Below are 24,622 nucleotides of genomic sequence, written 5' to 3'. Positions count from 1 at the left end.
TTTCTGGTCAGTAAAGCAAATGCCAGAATGCAGTCAAAGATCCTGTCACGGTTATTGGTGGGTTTCTTGTATTTGAAGACGACTGCTGTACAGTGTGGAAAGAAACTAGGAGCCATGCCTTTCCACTTGCCTGAGGTTTATGCCAGAGAAGTGCAGCTAAAACAGTGCTGAAGAAAACAATCCCAGGTGAGAGATGGCTGATCAGGCAGAATGGAACAAAGGAACATTTTATGTATGAGAAGGGTTGGAGGGGCAGGAGATGCGCTGGGTAGTTTTTGGAATAGGGCTTCAGGGTGTAGCTTTTGCCAGGGTGTAGCTTCCTCCATATGGATTTGTTTTGGGTTTTTTAGAGCTTTCGATGTGGACTTGCCTCAGTGGCATTGTAGTCAACTCCCTACTAGGCAGCTCCAGTAGTGAGCTGGCCGGATGATTACAGGAGGATGGGACTGGATCTAGCAAAGCTGTTGCAAAGAAGCTAAATGAATTCTTTGCAATGGTCTTCACTGCACAGGATGTGAGGGAGATTCCCACACCTGAGCTGTTCTTTTCAGGTGACCAGTTTGAGAACAGTCCCAGATTGAGGTGTCAATAGAGGAGGATTTGGAACAAATTGATAAATTAAACAACAATAAGGCACCAGGACGAGCTGATAGCCACGCAAGAGTTCTAAAGTAACTCAAATATGAAATTTATTAACTGTGGTATATAAAACTATCACTTAAATCAGCCTCTGCACCAGATCACTGGTCTAATGCTGATTTTTAAAAAAGCTGCTGGGCGATCCTGGCAGCTACATGCTGGTAAGCCTAACTTCAGCACCAGGCAGATTGGTTGAAACTAGAGTAAAGAACAGAATTATGAGATACATAGATGCAGATGATATGTTGGGGAAGAGTCAACACAGCTTTTGTAAAGGGAAATCATGCCTCACCAATCTATTAGAACTCTTTGAGGGGGGTCAAAAACCCTGGACAAGAATGAACCAGTGAATACAGTGTACTTGGACTTCCAAAAAGCCTTTGACAAGGTCAGTCATCAAAGGCTCTTAAGCAAAGTGGTCAGTCATGGGGTAAGAGGAAAGGTTCTCTTGTGGATCAGTAATTGGTTACAAAATAGGAAACAAAGGGTAGGAATAAATGGTAAGTTTTCGAAGTTAAGAGAGGTAAATAGTGAGGTCCCCCCAATGATCTGTACTGGGACCAGTGCTGTTCAATGTATTCATAAATGATCTGGAAAAAGGGGTAGACAGTGAAGTGGCAAAGTTTGCAGATGGTACAAAATTACTCAAGATCATTGAGCCCAAAGCTAACTGTGAAGAGTCTCAAAGGGATCTCAAAAAACTGGGTGACTGGGCAACAAAATGGCAAATGAAATTCAGTGTTGACAAATGCAAAGTAATGGGTATTGGTAAATATATTCCCAACTAGAGAGATAAAATGATGGGGTGCAAGTTACCTGTTACCATTCGAGAAAGAGATCTTCACGTTATTGTGGATAGTTCCCTGGAAACAACTGCTCAATGTGCAGCGTCAGTCAACAGAATGTGAGGAACCACTAGGAAAGGGATTGAAAATAAGACAGTAAATATCATAACGCCACCATATAAATTTGCGGTAAGCCAAGACCTTGAATACTGCATACACTTCTTGTTGTCCAATCTCTAAAAAGATGGCTGCCATGTGAAGAGAGACCCCAATGCTTGATGGGGGTTGTAGGCCACCTGGGGAGATGCAGTCAAAATGGAAATATGGCCTTATTTTTAACAGTGGGGGTAGTTAGCCAAGGAAAAACATTGGGTCCTGCCAGTTCTCTGCTGCGATACACAGTTTTGCCTCTTCGGGGTAGCAATACTTTGGTCTAATTCTGATTGTGAGGGTGGCTGAGTAGAGTTAGTGGCCTGTGATATGCAGGAGGTCAGACTAGATTATCTACTGGTCCCGTCTGGCCATAAAGGGTTGGGAGAGGGAAATTAAAGTCGCCATCCAAACTCTCAACCCAGGGCCAGACCACAGAGCGGTGGTGAAGCCTCTGGTGCTGCAAGCCCAGAGCCCAGTCAATCTGCCTGCATCCCCTGCACAGGTGGGTTTAGGACACTGCATATACATAGCCAGAGATTTTTTGGCATCTGCCCAATCCCTGATATGCAGCTACTTGTTTAAGACTGGTAAATACCGCCCCCCCCCACTTTGAAGGCACCAGCGTCCCTTCTGCTGTGCAGTGCTACTGCAGGGTTTTAGTGGTGCCAAGGGCATCAGTAGAGCTGTGCCCCTTTACCCCAGCTGAGGATCTGGCCCTTGGTGGCTTTTCGCTAATAATACAAGGCAAGTCAATGACCTGCTAAAACGAGCTGATGTTCTGCATAACTCTCACTCTGTGTCGCCTAATAAATTGATGCTGCAAATCTGCTGCAAGTGACGCTGGGACCGGCTCCTACGCTGTGGAAGAATTCAGCAACCTGCAGATGTGAAGCAGCTATAAAACTAGCCATGGAAAGCTGCCTCCCTGTCAGCCTGCCAAGGTCCAAATATAGGACGTGGTGTGAGTCAAAATGAGGGAGGCCAGGAAAATAATGGGCTGTAGAGGGAGGATAATCATAGTTTGCTGCGTGAAGCTCCTTTTATCTGCAGTTCACAGAGGGCTTCACAAACATTCATTAAGTTCAGTCTCCCAACGCCCCTAGCCCTAGACAGTGGTTGTGGGTTATTGTCCCCATAAGGTGGGCCCCCAGCCAGTGACCCTGGCGGGATCGGCAGGAGAGGGCAGCATTGGTTCCATTTGGTTTCTCCTTGGCTGGGGTGGTTTTGTGGATCCCATGTACTTTTGGGGCTGCAGGTTAGAGCTCATGGATCAGCACAGTCTGGTTCTAGAGAAGGTCAGAGGAGATTGGACACAGTTTTGAGTAGCGCCAACTTTGGGCCTGATTCATCATTTCCCTGTGACTATTTTAGTCATGTATGTGACAGCACGCTCTGGGCAGACCCATGCTGGGGACCTCCCGTGCTGAATGCGGGAGCATCTGCAGCTTGAGTTAGGCTGTAACAGACTCATCTCCTGCGCAAGCCAGGCTCAGAGGGGGGCCTGTAATAGTGAGCTGGTTCCATTCACACCAGTGCCGAGGGGGTATAACATGTGACTCTGGACTAGAAATGTTCCCAATTTAACATTTTCAGACTTTAGTGAAACACAAGTCATTGGGCACAAAACAGGGGAGTAGCTGGGTGAACCGTAATGGCCTGTGATGTATGGGAGGTCAAAGTAGATGATCCCTTCTGGCCTTAAACTCTGTGAATCTAGGAAAATTTGGGAAACTGCTGCCAGTTGTATTTTGCACAAGTGTAACTGATGAGATAAGATGCAGGGCAGCAGAGAACTCCTGTGTGTGCAGCTCAGTGTCAGGGCGGGATTGTGTGACCTCCCCTGTACCTCACCGGCTTCAAAGGGAGCTTTGGGTGTGCAAAGAACATGGGATTGGAGTCCCTATTATTGAATCCTGCTTAACAACCAGGTAGATTAAGGCACAGAGGGGTTGTAGTTTGCCTGAGGTCACACACAGTGTCAGGGACAGGACTGAAACCCAAGCATCCCTTGCTTCAGCTCCTGCATGATGTGGGATTCATTTCTGTAGGTATAAATGACCTTGTTTATAACCTCAGTTTGATGATTTGGCATTTCTGGTGTCAACACTTTACACTAATCAAAGCAGGCTGGCACCAGATTTCTGGGAGGCAGATGCACGTGGAGGTTTCAGAGAGAGGGGATGTGTCTCGTAAAGGACAATGAGATTAATGAAAGGAGGAATGCTGGGTGCTCCTTGCATCAAAGCTGTGCTCTCTTCAGCCTGAGAACGAGTTCCTCCTCTCTGCGATGGCTCCAGGACCTGGAGCCTGGTGTTGTGCAATCCCCGCACCCACTGCTTGTGGGGTTGCTGTAGCCTGCCAGGAATACTGCGGTAAGAGATTCAAATCTGACTGTAATCGCTTTGAATCTACTCCTGTGTGCAGGCCCATCAGTACAGACGCACGTTATTTCCCCGACTCCCTTCTCTTTTTGCCTCGGGGTAGAACATCCGACATGCACTACCTTGCATACTGAAACCTGTCAGTCCACTGCTTGCTAATGTACAGACGCTGCATGGGAGGCTGGATAGTCAGGCCATGCAGCTCTGCTAGCAGGTCCTGGTTGATGCCGTCTTGGTACAGGATTTTAAGTTTCCTCTCTGTGTGTCTGGCGATTCTGAACCACACTCCTATAGTAACCGTGCCAGCATCATTCTTGCTTTACCTCCTGTGTGGGGCAAGGCAGTCAGGTGCTGTCCTATCAGGCATTAACATGGATTTATGTTACCACTCCCATGTATCTCTAGGCTTTCCTGTGTCTCTCAGCCTCTTGCATACATTAATGGATTTACCCTCCTGGCTCCCTGTGAAGCGGGTAAGAAATATAATGCTCCCCATTCGCTGGATGGGGAAACTGAGGCAATGAGCGACTAGGGCTAACATTTCCAAAAGTGTCCAATGATTTAAGCTGCCTCCATGTTTGTTTCCCATTTGATCTCAGATTGGTTCCCCAAGATCACTGATTACCTGAGAAAATGTTCTCCTAAGTGACTGGCCCTGGGTCATGCAATGTGTCAGTGGCAGAATCCAGATCTCTTGAGACTCATTCAGAAGAACAGCCATACTGGGCCAGACCACTGGTCCATCTAGACCAGTATCCTGTCTTCTGAAAGTTGCTGGTGCCAGAGGTTTCAGAGGGAATGAACAGAACAGGGCAATTATGAAATAATCCTTCCTCGGTCATCCAGTCCCAGCTTCTGGCAGTCAGAGGCTTAGGGACATCTGGAGCATGGGTTTGCATCCCTGATGGACCTATCCTCCAGAAACGTACCTAATTCTTTTTTAATCCACTTACACTTTTAGCCTTCACAACATCCCCTGGCAATGAGTTCCACAGGTTGACTGTGAATTGTATGAAGAAGAACTTCCTTCTGTTAATTTTGAACCTGCTGCCTATTAATTTCATTGGGTGAAACCTGGTTCTTGTGTTATGTATAGAGGTAAATAACACTTACTTTCTTCACACCATTCATGATTTTATAGCTCTCTGTCATGTCCCCCCTTAGTCATTTGTACACAAGCACTTATAATATTTTTCAGTATTTAGTTGTCTGTCTCCATGTGATGTAATTGAACAGGATTCTCTTCATTTGACTGTTTCTCTTCAGTTCCTATCAGTAGTTTATCAACTTCTATCCTCTCCTCTCTTTAGAATATAGAGTATCCCCTTTAATAAATCCTCCACTAAAGGATGTCTCTGTTGGAACCATGTGCTCTCCCGCACCTGTCAGCTTTCCCCCAGCTGTTGGTTTAAAAACTCTTCTACGAGCTTTTGATTTTTCATGCCAGCAATCTGGTTCTGTTTTGATTTAGGTGGAGCTCATCCTTCCTGGACAGGCTCCTCTTTTCCCAAAAGGTTCCCTACTTCCTAATATAATTCAATCTCTCCTCTGAACACCATTGTCTCATTCATGCATTGAGACCCTGCAGTTTTGCCTGTCCATGGAACTGGAAACATTTCAGAGAATGCTACCATGGAGGTCCTGGACTTTAATCTCTAACCTAGCAGCCTAAATTTGGCCTCCCAGGACCTCTCTCCTGCCTTTCCCTATGTCACTGGTACCTACATGTACCACGACCACAAGTTCCTCCCCAGCACTCGAGAGGTTCACAGCCTTTGCCCCAGCAGGCAATTTGCCAAGCAGTTCTCCCAGTCACCATTAGCCCATTTATCTATATTTCTAATAATCAAGTCCCCCCATTACTGTTACCTGTCTCGTCCTAATAACAGGGATCCCCTCCCTGAGAGGGGTATCCTCAGGCAAGTCCAGTGTCTTAAGCACAAGGCCATCCTTCCTTCTTCAGGGCTAACCTTTTGCCCTTGAAGCCAATGGGAATTTTCCATTATATTCTGTATTTCACACATTAATAAATGCTTAATGTGTAACAGTGGAATCATTACAGTTTTATTAGCCATATATAATGCTTTTCCTCTTGATACGACTTTGCACAGATTAACTAGCTGATTCCAACAACGCATCAGTGTGGGGGAAATAGCGGGATGGGGCTAAGTGCCATGCCCTTGGTCACAGAAAGAGTCATTGTCAGAGCTGGGATTCGCTATCAAGGGCTCACAGTTCATTGTTCAGACCATGCTTTTCTCTCTATTAGCAGGGCCGTAACCAGGGTGGGGCAAGTGGGACAGCTGCCCATGGTGCAAACCCACGGAGGTGGACAAATGAGGTGGCGAAATGCAGAAAAAAAACACAGCAGAGGGTGCAAATATGCTTGGTCATCCTGGGTGCTAAAATGCATAGTTATGGCTAGTTAGAATATTTTAAAATGAAAAACAGTGTTTTATTCCAGCAGTGTCCACTAGGGAAGGGCCAGTTTGTGTTGGTCACACACCCCATTTCCACTCTTTAAGCTTTTGGCTGTTTGCATTTGTTGTTAGTCTAAATGCAGTGTTTTCTTCCATAGATGCCTAGATTCCAAGGCCAGAAGGGATCATTGAGATCAACCAGTCTGGTCTTGTCTAACACAGGCTGTAGAATTTACCCATAATAATTCCTAGAGCAGATCTTATAGAAAAACATCCAGTCTTCTAAGTTTTAAACATTGTCAGCGATGGAGAACCCACCACAACCCTCGGTAAATTGTTTCGATGGTTAGTCTCTAATTTTGCTTTTTTATAAAATGTTATTTTAAAAAGCTCAGTCCACTCAGTGATCCAGAGGTCAGTATTCGCTGGTCACCTCAGGGGTTGTCTGTTAACAAGACAAAGCTTATAAAAGACTTAATTTGAAAACATGGAATTTAGGGCCTGATCTTCCAAGGGTCTCAATAAGTGTTGGGGCTTCCTAACATCTAACAAGATCAGGCCCTTTCTAGTGTTCTGGGACCACATTGGGGAATCCTAGATACCTGGACTAGGAAATTAGCTTCTTGTTTCCAGTATGCAGCATATGGATTTATGATTTGCTCTCTCATCTGTTTCATACTGTATCTGTCTCCTCCTATTGTTATCTAGAATGCAATTTTTGTAACAAAACCGGAATTGAAACAAACAAGGCAGTGTTGAAACCATGGCATGGCTGCCTTTCATTACTCTACAAATATTAATATGGCACAACATGGAGGAGAAACACACTGCAGAGGAAAAATGGAATGGTCGCTGTTGTGTCCTGGGTGCTGCATGTGCAATTTGGGCAAGAATGGCACACTGTCTGTATTATACACCATTCCAATCAAATGGTGACTACAATATTTGCACCACTGTTTACAGCTGAAATGAATTTTTTTTTAATACAGACTAATATTCTTTAGGACAATGCTACACTGGAAGAGTGGCTTATGTGAAGTTCTGGAGGAGTCTTAAAAAGACAATATAGCATTAAAAACAACAAAGGCTCCAGACAGCAAATGTGAAAAATCATGACGGGGTGGGGGGTAATAGGAGCCTATATAAGAAAAAGACCCAAAAGTCGGGACTGTCCCTATAAAATTGGGGCATCTGGGCAGCCTGCCAGGGCTCAGGTAGGGAAGTGCCCCTCTGTCGCTGCCTTCGCTCGGAATTCCTTCACCGAGCTGGAGGAGGGGAGGGGGGTTGTTTAAAGGCCAAACTTTTACACCCATAGTTAGTGAGTGGCGGGGGCCCGCTCTCTGCAGTCAGTGGGGGCGCTTCTTTCAAACGCGCAAGTCGCGCTGTGTGCGCGGATTTCAGGCGCGGAGTCCCGCGGGCTCAGGCGCGGGATCTCGGGGTGCGGGGGGGGGCAGCCACACACCCAGCCTGGTTCAGTGGCTCCGAGCCCCCCCGGCACGCAGGGCTCCCGCGGCCCCGCCCGTGGCTTTCCCGGGCTGCTCCCCACGCGCGGGGCCGGGGGCGTTAATTGGTTTGTTGACTCGGGCGGGCGGCGCCGGCCGGGCCGGGCCCGGCCCGACGGGGCGGCGTGAGCGGGGTTGCCATGGCAGCAGCCAGGCCGAGCCGCAGCCCGCACGACGCGGCGCGGCGCGTCCCATGGGAGTGGAGCCGGCGCCCACAGGGCCTCGCTGCGCTGCTAGGTAAAGGGACGGGGCGGCGGGGGGGCTGCTCCGCCGGGCGAGGCGAGGGGGCAGGGCTGAGCGTCCCGCCCCTCCCCTCCCCTCCCCGCTCGGGCCGCGCTGGCTCCGGCGCGACGCGCCCCACCCCAGAGCTGCTCGCACGGCGCGTGGGGCGGGCTGGCGCGGGGCGCTGGCGGCGGCGGCGAGTCGGGGAAGCCCTGCCTGGCTGTAAGATGGCGGCATCCAGCCTGCGCCGCTGCTAGGAGCTCCGCCAGCCCCCGGCCCGGGTCCGCTTCGCGCCGCTTCGGCTTCTGCCCCGGCCCCCTGGCATGCTGCGCCCCCGCGCCGGCCCCTCCGCGCCCGGGTCTTGCCATCGGCGGGGAAGCGCCAGGTAAGGCTGGGCTGGGCTGGAGCCGAGCCGGGTCGCAGCCCGGGATCAAACCCCACCCGGGGGCTGCTGTGCCCGGGCGGCGGAGCCGGGAGCCGAGCTCGGGGCGGGCTGGTGTCACTGCCCTGCTGTGTGAGAGAGCTGCGGGTGCGAGTGTGAGCGTTGGGACTGGCATTGTTCGCCGCCCAGGACCCTGCCCTGGCGGCTGCACCAGCCTTTAAACCACCGATAAAGTTTTGGTTGGGAAAACACTGCTGACATAACAAGGGGACCGGCTTGGTGCTTGGTCTTCAGTGCATCGCCTCCGTTTAAAGGCATATTGGACTGGGATGTTTAGTATGGGTCACTATTGCGTCTGTCCAGCTAAACGTCTTTGAAAAAATCCGCCTAGGCACTTTATTATCTTGTTAAACCTGAAATAATTCATTAACTGTATTTTATTTTGCTTTTTCTGATTTTTAAAAAAACCTATGATCCAAGCTGCTGAAAGTACTTGAGACTGAATCTTCCCCTGTAAAATCTGGAGGCAGAAAATGGCATTTAGTGCTGTATTTATGCACCCTTTTATTTCTGTCAAAACAGTGCAAACTGTTTGATGGACTCCTATGTTACTACAATAATCAGAGAGGGCTAGGGAGAGATTTTTTTGGACTCCAATTAAGACATGCGCATTTGTTCATTCTCGCCACTGCACTGTACTCTGCCTAGAAACAAAGAGCCCAAGCCTGGCTAAGTTGAAGTTGGCTCTGCAGTGTGTTGTTTGCATTGTTTGCTTCTAGGCAGAGTTAATTTAAGGAAGCATCTAGAGCAGTTTGTTTTCTCCAGTCTGCAGGTAGAACCTCCCGCTCTGGAAGGCCAGGTATACGCATTTCAGAAAGCATGCGGCCATGATAGAGATGGCAACTTCTCCCATATTCACATTTTCGCCCTGCTGGTCTGACAGTTGTCAGTAGGTGTGCCTTCAGCCAGGGTTCCTCCTCTTTGCTGAATCACTGAGGATTTATGGCTTCATGGCACATATGCTCAAGGAAGAATACCCCCAAATAGATGTTAGAAGAAAATGTGAAAGACCTGTTAACATTAAGTAAGCTCTGGATGTAGAGTTATTTTACAGGGATGGGAGCATTTCTCTTTGCAGCAACATTAGGTGTGATGTAGTTTCATATTTAAAACATTTAATGGCAAAATATGAGCTGCTGTAATGAACATCCTCTGGTGCTGAGGTAGTGAACTTGGCCTGATCTTGCTCCATGGGCCTGATCCTGCTACCCTTACTCATGGGAGTAATAATTTCTCATACCAGTAACCCCACAAAATTCAATGCAGGATCAAAGCCTGTGTGTGCAAAGCGTTGAGTAGATGTGCAGCACCATATGCGCATTTGATGTGTGTTTCGTGTTGACTAGCATTCGAATGGTCAAGAGTCATGATTCATGGATTCACCTAAAACCAGTCAGTTAAATTGCTTTGATGACGTTGTTACAGGAAATTAGTTTTGACTATAAGAAAATACTTTTTGGTGTCTGGTACTGAATTGTTCTTAGTCATCCTTTATGGCTTTCTCCTATCGACATTGGACAGGAATAGCATGATGGGATCAGAAACTTTGGGACAAGATTAAATTACAGCACTTGTTGGACATGTAATGTGATCCTGTAATTAGAGTGAGGGAATAGGCTATGCCGTGTTAAAGCTATCAAGCGTCAGAGAGAGTTGGAGCAGTCTAAATCAAGTCTGGTTCTGCTGGGATTATACAGTGGCAGAGGCGATACAGTTAAGTTTCCATATATCAGCTTCCCTGAGGTTGAAGAGATGGGGTTTTCCGCCCTTTGAATACTCACTGTTGGTATCCTACCAGTTTAAGGTAGTACACGTCTTCCCACTGTGGAGTTTGGATGGTGCTTTACATGGCACGGTGCAGTCCTGAGAGCTGCTGGCTTGGTTACAAATGAGGGCTCAAATCCGGCTCACGCAAACTCTCAGGAAAGGGCTTTGGGCGTGATTCAGCAGTCGTCACATAGGGACCCACTCCTGCAATGCTCGCTCATTTGAAGAGCATAAAGACTGCAGGATGCTGTCTCCAAACTTGTCTCCTTGTCCAATGGGATGGGAATTAGTTTGCCAAGAAAGAAATCCATGGACAAATGGAGCTTTGTTAGTAGTCTAAGCTTCAGGAATCCTGGAATCGCAGGCATCCACGCTCATAGGTGTCAGACCTTCAGCTTGCTTCCTGTATGTTGGGAAAAAGTCCATGTGGTCTAGCATGTCAGCTTGTGTTTGCTGTAGGATCACATTGCTCTGTTGTTGGAACCATTGTATTATTACACACATGCAATTTGAAAATGCTTTGCAAAGCTATTATGACACTAACCATTTTACAAGTGCTAATTTCCCCTATGCTCCCGCTCTCTCCCTCTCTTTAAATGAAGCCATTTTAAATTTGTGATGGCCCAATAAAGGGTGAATAGCTTCAGAGCTACTTAAGCAACACAGTATTTCGGACTGTTTTAATTATTGTAGGGTGCACATCTATTTTACATCCTGCTACTGACTTCAAATCCCCTCAGAACATTTTAAGCAGGACCCTAAACAGATCTGAAAGTCAAGGAAGAAGATGCTAAATATTTATCTGTTCCTTCCCTCTGTGCTTCCTGGAGTATTAATACCAGTCAAGGACAGTGAATACAGAGCCACCAGGTGGGTCCTTGCTTCCATCCCACCTCTCTCCATTCCCCTGTGCACTGCTTTAGAAAGTGCATTGTGAAAATAGCATTGTGAGGTTCCAGTTTCATTATTTAGCTGATCAATTTTTCTTGGTTTCCAAGCCACAGGATGATTTTCTAGGCACCCAGCCTGTCAAACTCATACGGGGATCTGTTCCCCCCCACCCTGCTTTTGTCACCAGTAATAATGATTCTGCTGTCAGAATTTGGCTGACAACATGGCTCATGATGCCCGAGGCAGAATAAGAATCCAGCTCTCTCCCCTCTTGCTCTAGCAGTAATAAAAATTAGCTTTAGCAGTGGGGCAGACACCTATGTGACTCACACACGGAGCAGAGCAGATGCTGTCTTCCCATGATCACTTTTCTGACCATAACCACACTCATAGCCACATGTGGAAACCGAACCGAGTGTTAGGAATCCTGCACTAACCATTGAAATGGCAGTTGTGTGCTCGGAGGCAGGATTTGCATACATTTACATTTACAAAGGTATAGGTATGAATAGAGGCTCTATTACTGCACTCTGAAAACCCAGTCCAGACAGAAAAGAGAGAGCTACCGCATCACACCGATCTGACGTCCAGCGTGCCCTCTCCCCAGATCCAACCGTCCAGCCCCCTTAATCACAAAATGTGTTCTAGCAAAACATTAGAAAATTTGGAAACATGCTCTACACGTTTGCCTGAACAAGAAAATAAGCCTAGAAGGGGGCGGGTATCCTGTTTATTGGAGAATATGTTTTGTCTTTAGTCATGTAGAAGCTCCAGAGTTCAAATCTTTTGATTTGCCCATGTGCTTTCCATAAGTAACATTTCAGTGAGAACATTCTGTAATGCTTTGGTAATTATTCCTTCTTACCTGGCAGGTAAACAAATACCTCTTGCATATTTTCTTTCTCTCCTTTTAATAAATGTGCTGTAGACCACCAGCCAAGGCACACACCGGTCTCTTAGCCCTCTTGCCAACATAGCCCCTGAATCAGCGTTTAGCTTAAGCACACACCCAGATCCCTTGCTTCAGTGGGACTTGAGCACATGCTCAAGGTGCTTTCCTGAATTAGTATCTAATTTGCATCCGAGACATTGCGGCGGTGCAGTGGTGGTTTGTTTAAAAGGTACATGTGCTCCCATTTTTCTGGGTAAACTCCCAGAAAGGGTTGTGGTTTTACACTCAGAAGAGATGTTATATTTCCAGAGTAGAACTAGTGGCTGCAAATATTTTCTTGCCCCAGCCTGATTTGAAGGACATCCGACAGGACTGAGTCTTCCTCTCTCACCTTGAGTAGTACCCTGTGATTAGCACCATCAATTTAAATTGGACGTCTCACCAAGTAAGGTTCCACTCAGCCTGGGTATGGGTAGCAGAATCTGGCCGTGTGCCTTTCAAAGAGCACATACAGTGATACGCAACGGAAAAACTGTAGTCTTTAGGGGATGGTATTTTATGTCTAAGGGCTTCTGAACGCATAAAATCAGGGAGAATGCGCCTGTGTAATCCGATCTGTTCTTGAAAGCTTTGCAGAGGGCTGCATGCTGCAGACATAAGCTGTGTCAATAAGAACTCTATTCACTCTGAAAACAGCCTCGTGATCCAGGTTTGATTGGCAGCCTTCCTAAGGGAGGGCCTTTTTTGAGCAAGGGCTTGGATTTTGGCGGCACTTCTGACTGACTCGACTGCCTTTTCTGCCTCCCATTTATTGTTCTTTCCTCGGCGCGATAAACTTGGATTTCAGATCTGGAGGCTTCTTGGGGGAGCCGTGGGAATTTCATGCGAGGATAACATGAGTGCAAAGAAGGTTTCCTTTCTCACAATGCAGCTCCTCAGCCAAAGCAGCTTGTAGGAAAGAGAAGGTGACAGATTTAGAAGAATATGAGGTAGGAGTTGAAATTGCCATGTGTGAGAGAGAACATTCATGTGTGCTACTCTGGGTGCTTTAATTACTTTATAAAGCACATGCCCTTATGAAAGTCAGATATTTTATTGTGCAGAATATATATTCATATGCCCTCATGCACATTCTGGATGGCTTTATACAAGCTACTGAGACACCCAGAAAAGGATTAGGAGTGTGAGGTGAGATTCTGCTCTCACCATAAATTTGGTATAACTCAGTTGACATTACAAAACCAGAATCTGGCTCATTAATTTGTTTTTTAAACTTCAGAAAACCTGGTTCTATATTGTTAAACATTTTACTACCTGGTGTTTAACCTTCTAAAATCTTGTAGGGTATAGCTGCTTGAGCTAATAAAATAGTAGTGCAAGCCTGTACGAAAGCAGGATTTTAATTGCAATGTTGAATTAAAAGGATTTAGTTTGGTGTGTGCAGTCTGCGTAAATTGCAGCTTTCGTTGAAATGTATACCCCAGTGCGAATATTTGTTCTAGTGAGCATATGAAGCCAATATATTTGGCATTCAATAAGGGCCTTTTGCAGAAGGGACACTCGCAATGTTGCCAACACTCCTGACTTTTGTTGCAAGTCTTGTGATCTGTTCGGTGTTTTTCTGAAAGCCCCAGGTCCCGGAGTCAAATGATTGAGTGAGAAATTCAGCTTTTGTTTAAAAAAAAAAAAAAAAGAGAGAGAGAGAGTTTCTAGCCCTTGTGGTTGCAGAGAAAAGCTTGAAAATGTGACCAGTGTAACTTAAAGCTCAAAACCAAACGGCAAAGAAAAGGACCCAAAGTTATTATTTTTTTTTAATCATGATTTTTTTTAAGCCAACTTCATGACTAGTTGAGGCCTAACTCATGAATTTAAATGCTTGGGGTTGGCAGGGCTGGTACTGTTACGAAAAGCTCAGCTCTGTTCTCAGATATACTGAGTCAGTGGGCTGGATCCTCTGCTGCTGTAAATCCGTGTGCATGGAAGCTAGTCGAGTTCTATCCCTTTGCTCCAGCTGAGAATCTGGTGAGATTTGCACCATTCTTTCCGAAGAATTTAGCTTCCCAGTTTGTTTGCCTGTTTCTCTCCAGTGATTTTTATTTATTAAACATCCAACCCTGCTCTTATGGACATCAGTATCAAATTCCTATCCGCGTCGGTGGGAGCAGGATTGGGCCCTAAGAAAACAGCGTGCAAAACAGTCGGGGCAGTCATGAACTGTGACAAGCAATGACAGGAAATGCTGGTTTCTCTGCTCTGGCTCATAACTCGGTGGGGCCACAGCTGGGTAATTTGTTTTTACTTCCTGTTCCCAATCTGTTTGGGTCAAAAGCAGCAGTGTTTTTCCATATAAAGATGTTTGGCTTTATTCTGCAAGGCAGCAATAAATCTGACACCAAGTACAACATGTTTCTAACATTTCAGAGTCTCTTCTAATGCAGCCACTGACTTTAGTTTGGACGGTGAAGCCTCTATTTGTGCTTTTAGAGGGCCAGGGTTGCACTAGCATTTTTAAACACCAGAAAGCTGAATATTTTCATTTAAAAGCCTTTTAAATCACACTAGAGGCAGGCTGGGCTTTAGCCACAGCATGGAAAAGGGACTCAGAATGTCTCTTTTTCCATTCCTGGCTTTGCTTTGGACTCCCTGAGAGATGGTGCGCAAGCCCCATGGGGATAATACTTCCTTGGTTCATGAGACTTAATTCATTAATATTTGTGAAGTGTGGACAGTGCTATCAAAGTGCAGAGGCTTATATAATAATGGACCAAACTGTGCGGTCTCACCAAGCAAAGCTCCTGTTGGCCCATGGCTGTTTTTCTGATCAGTTGATGGATTGGTCATTAAAGTAGTAATAAAGCTTGGAATGCTGAGAGAGAAAATTTCCAAGATTTTTTGACAGGGGAACCTCCCCGGGCAGATGAAGAACATCACGCAGTAGCTCTTTTTAAATTCTCTCTCTCTAAAAATATGTTAAGCCAAAAATTGTACAGTACCCTAACTCCCTTTGAGATCTTCCTGGGATATGCACGCTAACCAGATAGAGAACTCTCTCGACGCAGGACCTGACTGAATAATAATTGGCTTGGAGGACTTTTCTGAGGCGGCACCATCAAGAATGATAGGCCCAAAATTTAAACTGACTTGAATAGTTGTTCATGTCTCACTGATCATGAAACACAAACCTTCCAAAGAGATGGTTGTGCCTTTGTTAAAATCCCAACTTCTCACCTGGGTGACCTCAGTTCTGGTCAGAATTGTCAAATTTTGAAATTTAAACAAAGGAAAAAATGTACACATTTAAAATTTCAGCTGCAAAATATTCTTCTCATAAAATACTTCATCAATATATTTTCTCATTTTTTTTTAACCTTGTGTGTTCCTAAATTCTGGGTTCTTCCCATGCCCGACACAACTAAAAACCAACCTGGGCTTGCCAGTGAGTGCCACTCCACAGTTCCAGATGTTAATTGTTGGATTAGTTGAGGTCCAGAACTTTTAGTCACACAACATCCCCATCCCACCTAAAAGCCCCCTTACAAGTCCAGGCAGTCTCAGTGGCAGGCAGGGAGGCATTGGTTGGCTTTCCTCCACTTGTTGGATGCAGTCCACAGTCTGTGCCACCAGATCCTGGTTGCTATGTGCACCTACCTGGTCCAGCTCTGCCTCTGCTGGTCTGGTTGGGTCTTGTGAAGTTAGCTCCACACCATTGCTATTCCAGCCTCGTCCACTCCCGCAGAATGTCTGTCCATGGCGTTGAGAATCACCGGGGGGAGGGCCCTTGGATAGAGAGCCCACTCCCAGCAGTAGAGTGCCCCCTTAAAGCTGGGCACAAAACAGCTTTCCCATCCCATGAGAATTTTTGAGATTTTGAAATTTTTTCCCATCTTGAACTGGGATGAAATTTGAAACCTCTAAAACTTTCATAAACGAAAATCTGAAAAAAAAAATTCAGGTTGGGTCAATTTGAACGTCTGGTTTGTTTTTGACTCTTTTTTTTAAAAAAAATCCTTATAAATTAACTTAAATTTCAAACCAAAAAGTATTTGGACCTGAAAAATGGAACAGTTTCCTTTTACTTTTTTCCCCTAGCTATTTTCCACAACGAGCAATTAATCAAAAACGACCCTTTCCCATAAACAGTTTTGGTTTTGACAAATTGGCATTTGTGATGAAGAAACATTCATTGAAAAATTCCTGCTGAACCCTACACCCGATCTCTCAGACAGACCCCTCAACCCTGCCCATGTTCAGCTTGAGTCCCCTGCCCAAGCCAGAGTCCACTCCTTGTACAGTCAGGGTGACCCAGGGCATAGCTAGTACAATTCCTGGGCCCTTTTGAGAGTACACCCTCAATCACAATCTAGTATCATTTATACAATCAGAACACAGACAAATTCCAACTAAAGCAACCTAACCCCGCATGTGGAGCTGTGGGTATGCAACATTCTAACTCATGTAAATGAGGCTGGCCAAAGCAGGCTTTCCCCCTTTTCTCCTAGAGAGAGGAGAGGGACTTTCACTTGAGCGGGGAGCTGCAGTGATGCAAGACTTTTCCAAGCATGCTGGTTCTGCACCTGCCAGTCTTAGGAGGGAGAGAGGAGTCCTCGTAAGCTCACCAAGATCCTCCCCATTGCAGAGCAAAGAATTGACTACAAAGCTGCCACGCGTCATTTAAAATTTGCCTTTTGGAGTCCACGTGCCCCTGCCTGATAATCTAGGTGTGATAGCTGCAGACCCCTACTGACACAAGTAGGCCTGCCTCATGAGACTCCTCCCATTGATGTCATGTGAGTAGGGATTTGCAGGAATAGAGTTCTGCAGGAGGTGGCATCAGTACCACAGACACAGTGTGCAGTACTTTGGGCTCAAATGTGACGGTTAGAATGAGGATTCTGTTAAGTGGTAGCACATCAGTTTTTTGCCATATGTATGGTGGAAAGATATGACTGTAAAAGGACCCTGAAATCTATTTAGAGGCACAGGACAGTCTTTGGTAGGTCTAATAATTGTCTTATTTGCTTGCTGTACAGTGCCGTGTAGTCAGATTTCAACTTAAAAGCAACCAGTGTTTGCTGCTAAGGAGACATTGGGATTTGTAAACTCAGCCCGGCAACGGGATTTGTAATTGACTGTATCCTGACTTCCTACGTCAGATGGAAACAGGGCTCGATGCCATTGTAAAATACAGAAACCACTGGAATTGGAAACCGTCTCTAACTGAGGGTTCAGTTCATGTCCTGCCACCTGCTGACGGCCAGGTGACAAATAGCCAGAAAGGAGGGGGACACGCAAATGATTAATACAGGAAACCTAAATTGCTGGGGTGGTCCTCCCCTGTGTGTAAGTGACTGTGGATGACTGCAGTTTGTTTGTTTCAGATGTAAATTATTTCCAGCAGTAAGAGTGAGGGGGAACCGTATTTGTGCGGAACGGGGTGACACGGGCTAGAATGCAGGTCTCTGGAAAAGAGAGCCAGTTGAGAAGGTGGATCAATCTTGATTGCTCCTCTGACGTGCTGAGTGCTCTCAGTTTCCATTGACTTCAGCAAGATTTAAGGGTGCTCAGGAGCTGATGAAATGCTCTGCGCAGGGCAGGATCAAGCTGGTATTGACAGTGGTTCCATTCCTTGCAAGCTTGTGTTGTGGGTTTTTTTTTTAAATTAGAAATCATAAAACAATGCCACTAGTGTAGTAACTTATTGATTAATAAGCACAGTGCTTAATGTAGCTGGAAGCTGGAGCTGCAAGAAGGTCAAATACCTTTTTATCGTCAATTAATGTACATTTGAAACAGATGCAATGGACAGCTTAGCAGCTGTGGGATTGATCCTGCATTATTGCAGTCAGTCTGATCTGAACTGGCTCCACTGTGGCCTGTTCACAAATAATTGTCCACACAGCCCTGTACTATAGGCTTCCAAATGTATTTGCTTGCCTGTCCTTGCTTTGTCGATCCCTCAATGTGTAGCATACGAGCTGGTGGCTCTGGCCACGTGGAGCCTCTTTGATTTCTTTAGGGCTCTGCACTGGGGCAGCAGTCCACCCAGAAACATGGGATTGAGATCCTAACTTGATATGCAGTGCTTTGCAAGTTTGTGTGCAGTGCAGTCACACAGTATAACTGTCCTGGCTCAGGTTCTTTGTAGATGGAAACGAATGTGGGAAGGTTTAGTGGGAATATTTGTGATTTTTTTTCAACTGCAAACACCTGTGGTTGGTTATCTGATTTCTTGATGTCCTTCATTTAAGCACTCTGGGCTGCTCAGTAGAATGCTGGCTGGTGGGGTTACAGCTTCAGTTTGGGACCTTCCTATGATGAAATTTTAAAACTAATTTTTGTTTTAAAAAGAAAATCTGCATTTCTGGACATGACTTTACTGCTCTCACTACACTACACTCCATGTTCACTGCAGTTCACTGATGTCAACTTTCACACGAGTAATTCCCAGGGGGCTAATGTGGAGTTAACTAGGTTCTCGACTTTCACCACTAGTGACCTGGACTTACAATCTGCTTTCAGTCATAAGTGAAATGAGTTTGCGGTCTCAGTTGAGCCGCCGTTTGATTCTTGTGCGTGTTACAGAATGACCATGCTTATCAAGTGATACACATATATATAAAAATAAAACCTGGGATTGGATTTCACTCTGTGGCAGGGCCTTTCAGTTTGTCTTGCAGTGAGTAAAGAGATGTTGGTGCCACTGCCTCCTTTCTAGCTTGATGGATACACATTTTTATGAGAACTTGTTTTTAGAAAGTCATGTGGCAAATGCTCCTGAAGGAAAAGAGAGGACCTGGATTGAAATGCAAGTGGAAACAGTTTAAATTAAAAAATTCCAGAGCGCCAAGAACAAAAGTTCCCCTGCAGTGTTTCTGATAAACAGGGTGTCATTGTGGTAGTGTCTGAGACTTAGATAATGAAACTGACGATAAATAAAAGTGAAACTCGAATGGAATGCAGACACTTGAATATTCTAAATAGTAAAAGTACATTAGATGTTAATATAAGTGTTACTAGCAGTTCCATACCGTTGATAAGGATATCTGTTTTTAAAGTATAAACTCTTTAACTAGATATTTTCCCTTTTTAATATGGAACTGTATTAATGAGTCGATGTTGTTCCCATTCCCTGACCTCTGTCTTTTAGATTGTGAGCTCCCCAGAGCACACACTGTCCTTATATTTTTAGAAAGCATCTGGCAAGTAAGTGGTGCTACCATAAATAAATAATAGATTAATGTAGCCTTCATTTGCTTAGTAAGAGATCAGTCCTTTCCAAGCAAACCAGTCATTGAAGTGGTGGGTCATGCCCTCAGTTTGACATCAGGACATATTAGTATTTTAAGCCCATTTAAAATTGTGACTTTTCCTGGATTTTTCCAAATGGAATCTCAGGTGAGTGATTTCAGAGAGCAAGTCTATTGAATCCGGTGAGCAAAGGGCTGGGACAGGGATTACTGGCATCTAATGTGTTCGCTGACACAGAGCAGATTTCTTGCAGAAATACCAGCTGGGAAATAAGGCTCAAACAGCCCTGGTGCAGTAATGATAGGAGGGTTGCTGGTGATTTGCTGGGAAACAGGCCAGGACTGACCTTGGGATTCTTGCTGCTTGAGAGAGCAGGGATGAGGATTCTCACATGTATGTGCAGCTCTAATGTGTGGAGCACATGGACATGTTTGGGGGCAACATCGAACACCTTCAGCTGGGAGCATTGTCACTATAATGCAGCTTATTTTCTGCAGGAAAGGACCCATAGTTCTTGACAGTAATTGTTTGCGTTGTAGTTTATTTAGATGTATGCAGAAGATCCAGGCACCCATAAAGAGAGCTGAAAATGAAAGGGAGAATTAAAACATGAAATCTGCTTGATCATGACCCGAATCTGCTAATCACAGCCTTGCAGAAGTGAGCGGGTGTAGAGCTGCATGTTAGTCAGGGTAAGGCAGAGGGCAGGCTGTGATCATTTGCTTGGGACATCTTCTTTATGGAAGAAACAAACATTCCCCCCACCTCCCAGTGTTAGAGCTTATAAATCCAGACAGCCAAAAAAACTTGATTACGAATAACGACTTTGCCTTTAATAGTCACAGAGCCCCATGGTGTGTGGCATTGCTGCACATGTAGCGTGTAATAAAGGACACTACATTAACCCCTGGTTTTGATAACCCTTATAAGGGAAACATGGCTGCTGGAGGCCCTAATTCACAAAAACATGTAAGCACATGCCTAAATCCCACTGAAGTCAAGAGATATTGGTACATGCTTAAGTGCGTTCCTAAATCAGGGGCTTAATTTGAATGTATCTTTGTGGGTTTAGATTAGAGCTTTTTATTGAATTTCGGGTGTGATTCGGATAGCTTTTATTCTTTAACTGAAGGAATTAACTTCCTGGTGTTCTTTAGAGCCTACTTAATTTGACTTTGACACGGTGTTTGTGTTTCCATATAAAAATTGTATCTTAATAAGATCCCTGACTAATGTCATGCCAATGGTACTCTTACATCTTAAACTTTGTGTCTTTATTAATTCCACATTGTAACATTGTAGCAGAGAAGATGTGCCATGCTATATAACTATTTTCCTGCTTAAAATGGTACCAGAAGTACTTTTAACACCTGATTTGGATCAGCTCCTCAGCTGGTCGGAATAGATGGGGCTCTGTTGACTTGGTGGAACTATGTTGATTTATAGCAGTTGAGGATCTGGCCTTTATCTTGTCCGTTAACCTTCCAAAATACCAAGCACAAACCCACCTAAAGGATTGATTGACTGAACACACGGAGGGCCTGAACCAAAGCTCACTGAAGACTCCTATTAGGTTCAATGGGCGTTGGATCCGGCCTCCCCCCTCACACCCACTTTTTTAAGGTTATGTATATTTTAAGAAAGAGCTGATCTGAAAAATGTAATCTGTACAACAGATAGTTTAAAAGTTCATCCCATGGGGGCCCTATATACAGTTTACCCAGTTATGCAGTTTTTAGACACTGTTTCCTCTCCCTCCCTGCATATCCACATACATCACTACTGAAAAACTGGTCTGCGAAATGCCTGGCTTACTATTGTGTATTAAGTTTTGCCGCTATCCTGTCTTCTTAGAGCCAGAGCCAATGACATCTCACTGGTTAGATAGATATCTCATTTGTTCATTGATAATTCCACTGCTTTGTTATTTATATTATCAGAGTGCCTAGGAATCCCAGTCATGGGCCAGTTCCCATTCTGCTAGGCCTTGTTCAGACACAGAACAGAAAGAAGGCCCATCCCAAGGAGTTTACAATCTAAGTATAAGACACAAGACGACAGATGGATACAGACAGCCAGAGGACGACAAGGAAACAATGAACAATATTGTTCAGTGCGCTGGGCAATGGTTTATCATACTGGTGGCCCAACTGCTGTTAAAGCATTACAGCAAAAGCAAGTTTTAAGGAGGGATTTGTAGGATAATGAAGTACCATTGCAGGTGTTTGCAGGGAGCTCTTCATGGCTGTTAGGGGCAGTGAAGGTGCTTGTTTGAAAATGTAACAAGAGGGTGATGAAGATGGGTGCTGACATCACGGTCCTGAATGAGGTTTGATAGGTGGGTCAGGATAGCCTGCGGAGGGCCTTGGGAGTGAAGACAAGCGGTATGTGTTTGATGTGATAGAGAAGAGGGAGCCAAGGGAGCGATACAAAGAAAGGGAAGATGTGGTGAAAGTGACAAGTAAGGAGAGGAATCTTCGCAACAACATTCTGAATGAATATCGCACTGGGCAAGGCCAGGGAAAAGGATGTTGTAATCCTGATGAGTGATGATGAGGCCTCATAAGGAGTTACCGCAGTAGCTAGTCTCACAGTCCTTTGAATTTTGATCAGGTACTTCACTGACATCCTGGCTCCTTGTTGCAGAATGAATGGCCTCTTGGTGAAGTTAAATGGATGAACTTGAGACATGTTTTCAGCATGGTACCAGGATGGGGAAACTCCCAGGATTGTTCACCATTACCTGTGCTTTGTGGCAGGAATTTACCTCACAGGCTCCCAAGCGAAAATTCTTGTTTGCTTTTTCTCTCTCCAGATGCAACAGAGAAATTATATATATATATAAATATAAAGAGAGGGAGGTTCTAAGAGAGTCCTTAGTCAACAAACAGTGGTGTTTGTACAGTATGATCAAAAGAGAGCCTGGGAACTCTGGCAGCTGGAGGAGAGAGTTAGCTTAGACAAGCCTGCGCTGGAGTCCCTGTGTGTTGTCTATGCCCTTAAGCACATGAGGATTAAGCGCGCAGTAAAAGAACAGGGTCAGGTCTAGACCAAGAAGTAGACTGTGGAATCCGGCCAAAAGTGTAAGTAAGATTTTTCTGTAACAGATTCCTAGATGTGACAGTTCTGTTGACTTAGCTGAAATGAGGCTGACATCTGTAAGTCAGGCATGATTGGAAAGGAAAACGGGTGGAGCATAGCTGCATAAGGTAAAGAGGAGTTAAAGGGAACTGCCAGGGTGGTGCGCGTAGCCCTGGCTTTCATAGTTTGCCACCGGATTGGAAATCTCTGCCTTCACTTGAGAATTTGGAGCCCTTGCAACCATCTTCACTGTTTCCCCCACATCCTTCATTGGGCCTCCCAAGCGCCTGCAGCCTCTCCTGGCTTTTCTGTTGTTCCCCTGTGCAGCTCTCAGTGCAGCTCTCCTGCTGCAAAGACTGTTCCCCATGCTCCTGAAGTGCCTGGCTTTTTAGGTAATAGGTAATAATTGGAGATATACCAATCTCCTAGAACTGGAAGGGACCTTGAAAGATCATTGAGTCCAGCCCCCTGCCTTCACTAGCAGGACCAATTTTTGCCCCAGATCCCTAAGTGGCCTCCTCAAGGATTGAACTCACAACCCTGGGTTTAGCAGGCCAATGCTCAAACCACTGAGCTATCCCCCCCCTCGCTGGACAAAAGTCTTTGAGTTCAGTTTTGGCCTTCAGCCTCTAAAGGGGACATTTCCAAATAAAGGTCTGGCTTTCTGTAAATCCCAGCTAGTCAAGAAGACACAAAAGCCATCAGTTCTCTTAAAGGCCTTTCACTGTGCACAAGCTAGTAGCCTGTACCACTAAGGATTAAATGCCTCCGACCACGTCCAAAAATGTTCCTCTGTTCGCTTTGCCCCTTTGCTGCCTGGTTTGTGCCATGTTGGCTGCTGATCCCTGTTAAAGAATGTGTTTCATCAATACCAGAAGAATAAAAAAGTAAACCATGACACTCCTGGAGGAGTGTCACCTACTGCTTATAGTTAAAGCTTCAGGCCAGAAAGCAAAGATATGAAAACAACCTTACTGCAACACCCTTTTTCTTACCCAGAGCCTTCCAGCCGATTTCAAAAGGGCTTTACTAAGGAGGTCAGATTCATTATTCCCATTCTACACATGGGGAAACTGAGGCACAGAGAGATGAAATGACGTGCCCATGTTGTCATACCTTTTAAAGAAGCGCTCTGCTGGCCCAGAAGCCCATTGTATTGATCGGAACCATACTTGCCCACGTTTGTAAAGTGCTTTCAGGTGTGTGAATGGAAACACTATGTAAATGTGATTATTGTATTTTATTTCTACACATTTTAGGCAATAAAACTGATTGAAAATTTTCCATAAAAGCATTTTTTAATAGAAAACGTTTTATTGATTCAATGAGAATTTTTGCAAAAAATGTCCATTTTCTTCCAAATTTGGCAGGATTTATCAAAAAACTGGAAACCAGAAAAATGAACTTCAGCCCTGGCATAATTAGGAAAAATTACACTTGACTTCATTGGTCCAAATTCTTCTCTGTTGTTTCTCCAGTTCAGTAATTGGAGTTACACCAGGACTGGATGTGGTCCTTTGCATCTATTGAGTATGAAAAACTAATTTTAAATCCTGCCAGAGACGGCTTCTATTTATGTAAGATATATAATCTGCACAACCCTGTGTCATCAAGTATACGCACTAAATCCTAAATGGAGAATTTGTCTGATTAAAGGCATTGATGGGATGAGATCTGTTTGATTGAGAGAGCTGTGCTACCTAAGTTCAAGCATTCCCTCCAGTTCAGTAACACTGATGGTTGCAATGGCTGTTCATATCAAACCATTCATAATTTTTATACTTCAGAAATAACAGTAGCATAAATGCTAATAGCACTGCCGAGAGTTCTGGGCCTCTCCAGCAAGAGACTGGTGATCTTGTGAGAACAAAGGATCACAGTTCTCATTTTAGCCGCTAAATTCATTTTCAGATGTGACACAAGCCAACGTTTACATTTAGGACCCCAAAAGTAAAATATAGCTAATTACCCCCACTCTACCCTATAGCCGGGTTCATCTTAACAAAGACAGTACGTTCAGTGAGACAGGTGTTGCTGGGAAATGATACTAACCTTCTTCAGAGCCTCAGAGAGAGCCCCAAATCCATAGGTGATTGGATACTGTATCAGCTGTATGCCTGTCCTCCCTATAGGGCTTCGGTATGGCCTGGGCTACATGCAACTAAAATATTTGTATTTTCCGCGTCAGTGCTGATTTGT

At 45.1% G+C, this 24,622-nt stretch overlaps 1 protein-coding gene across 4 annotated transcripts in view; it reads left to right on the top strand.

Moving 5' to 3' along the window:
- Positions 1 to 8,353: 8,353 nt before the first annotated feature.
- Positions 8,354 to 24,622, top strand: part of MBNL3 (muscleblind like splicing regulator 3) — a 119,800-nt gene continuing 103,531 nt past the window's right edge. For all 4 annotated transcript variants that reach the window (XM_045029543.1, XM_045029542.1, XM_045029541.1 and 1 more), the window contains exon 1: positions 8,354 to 8,487. The gene's annotated coding sequence lies outside the window, so the exon portion shown is untranslated. The remainder of the gene's footprint in view (positions 8,488 to 24,622) is intronic.

The sequence above is a fragment of the Mauremys mutica genome, chromosome 9 (assembly GCF_020497125.1).
Source record: "Mauremys mutica isolate MM-2020 ecotype Southern chromosome 9, ASM2049712v1, whole genome shotgun sequence".
Lineage (NCBI taxonomy): Eukaryota > Metazoa > Chordata > Testudines > Geoemydidae > Mauremys > Mauremys mutica.
The sequence above is the reverse complement of the archived record's forward strand: the minus strand, read 5'-3'. Positions and strand labels throughout refer to the sequence as shown.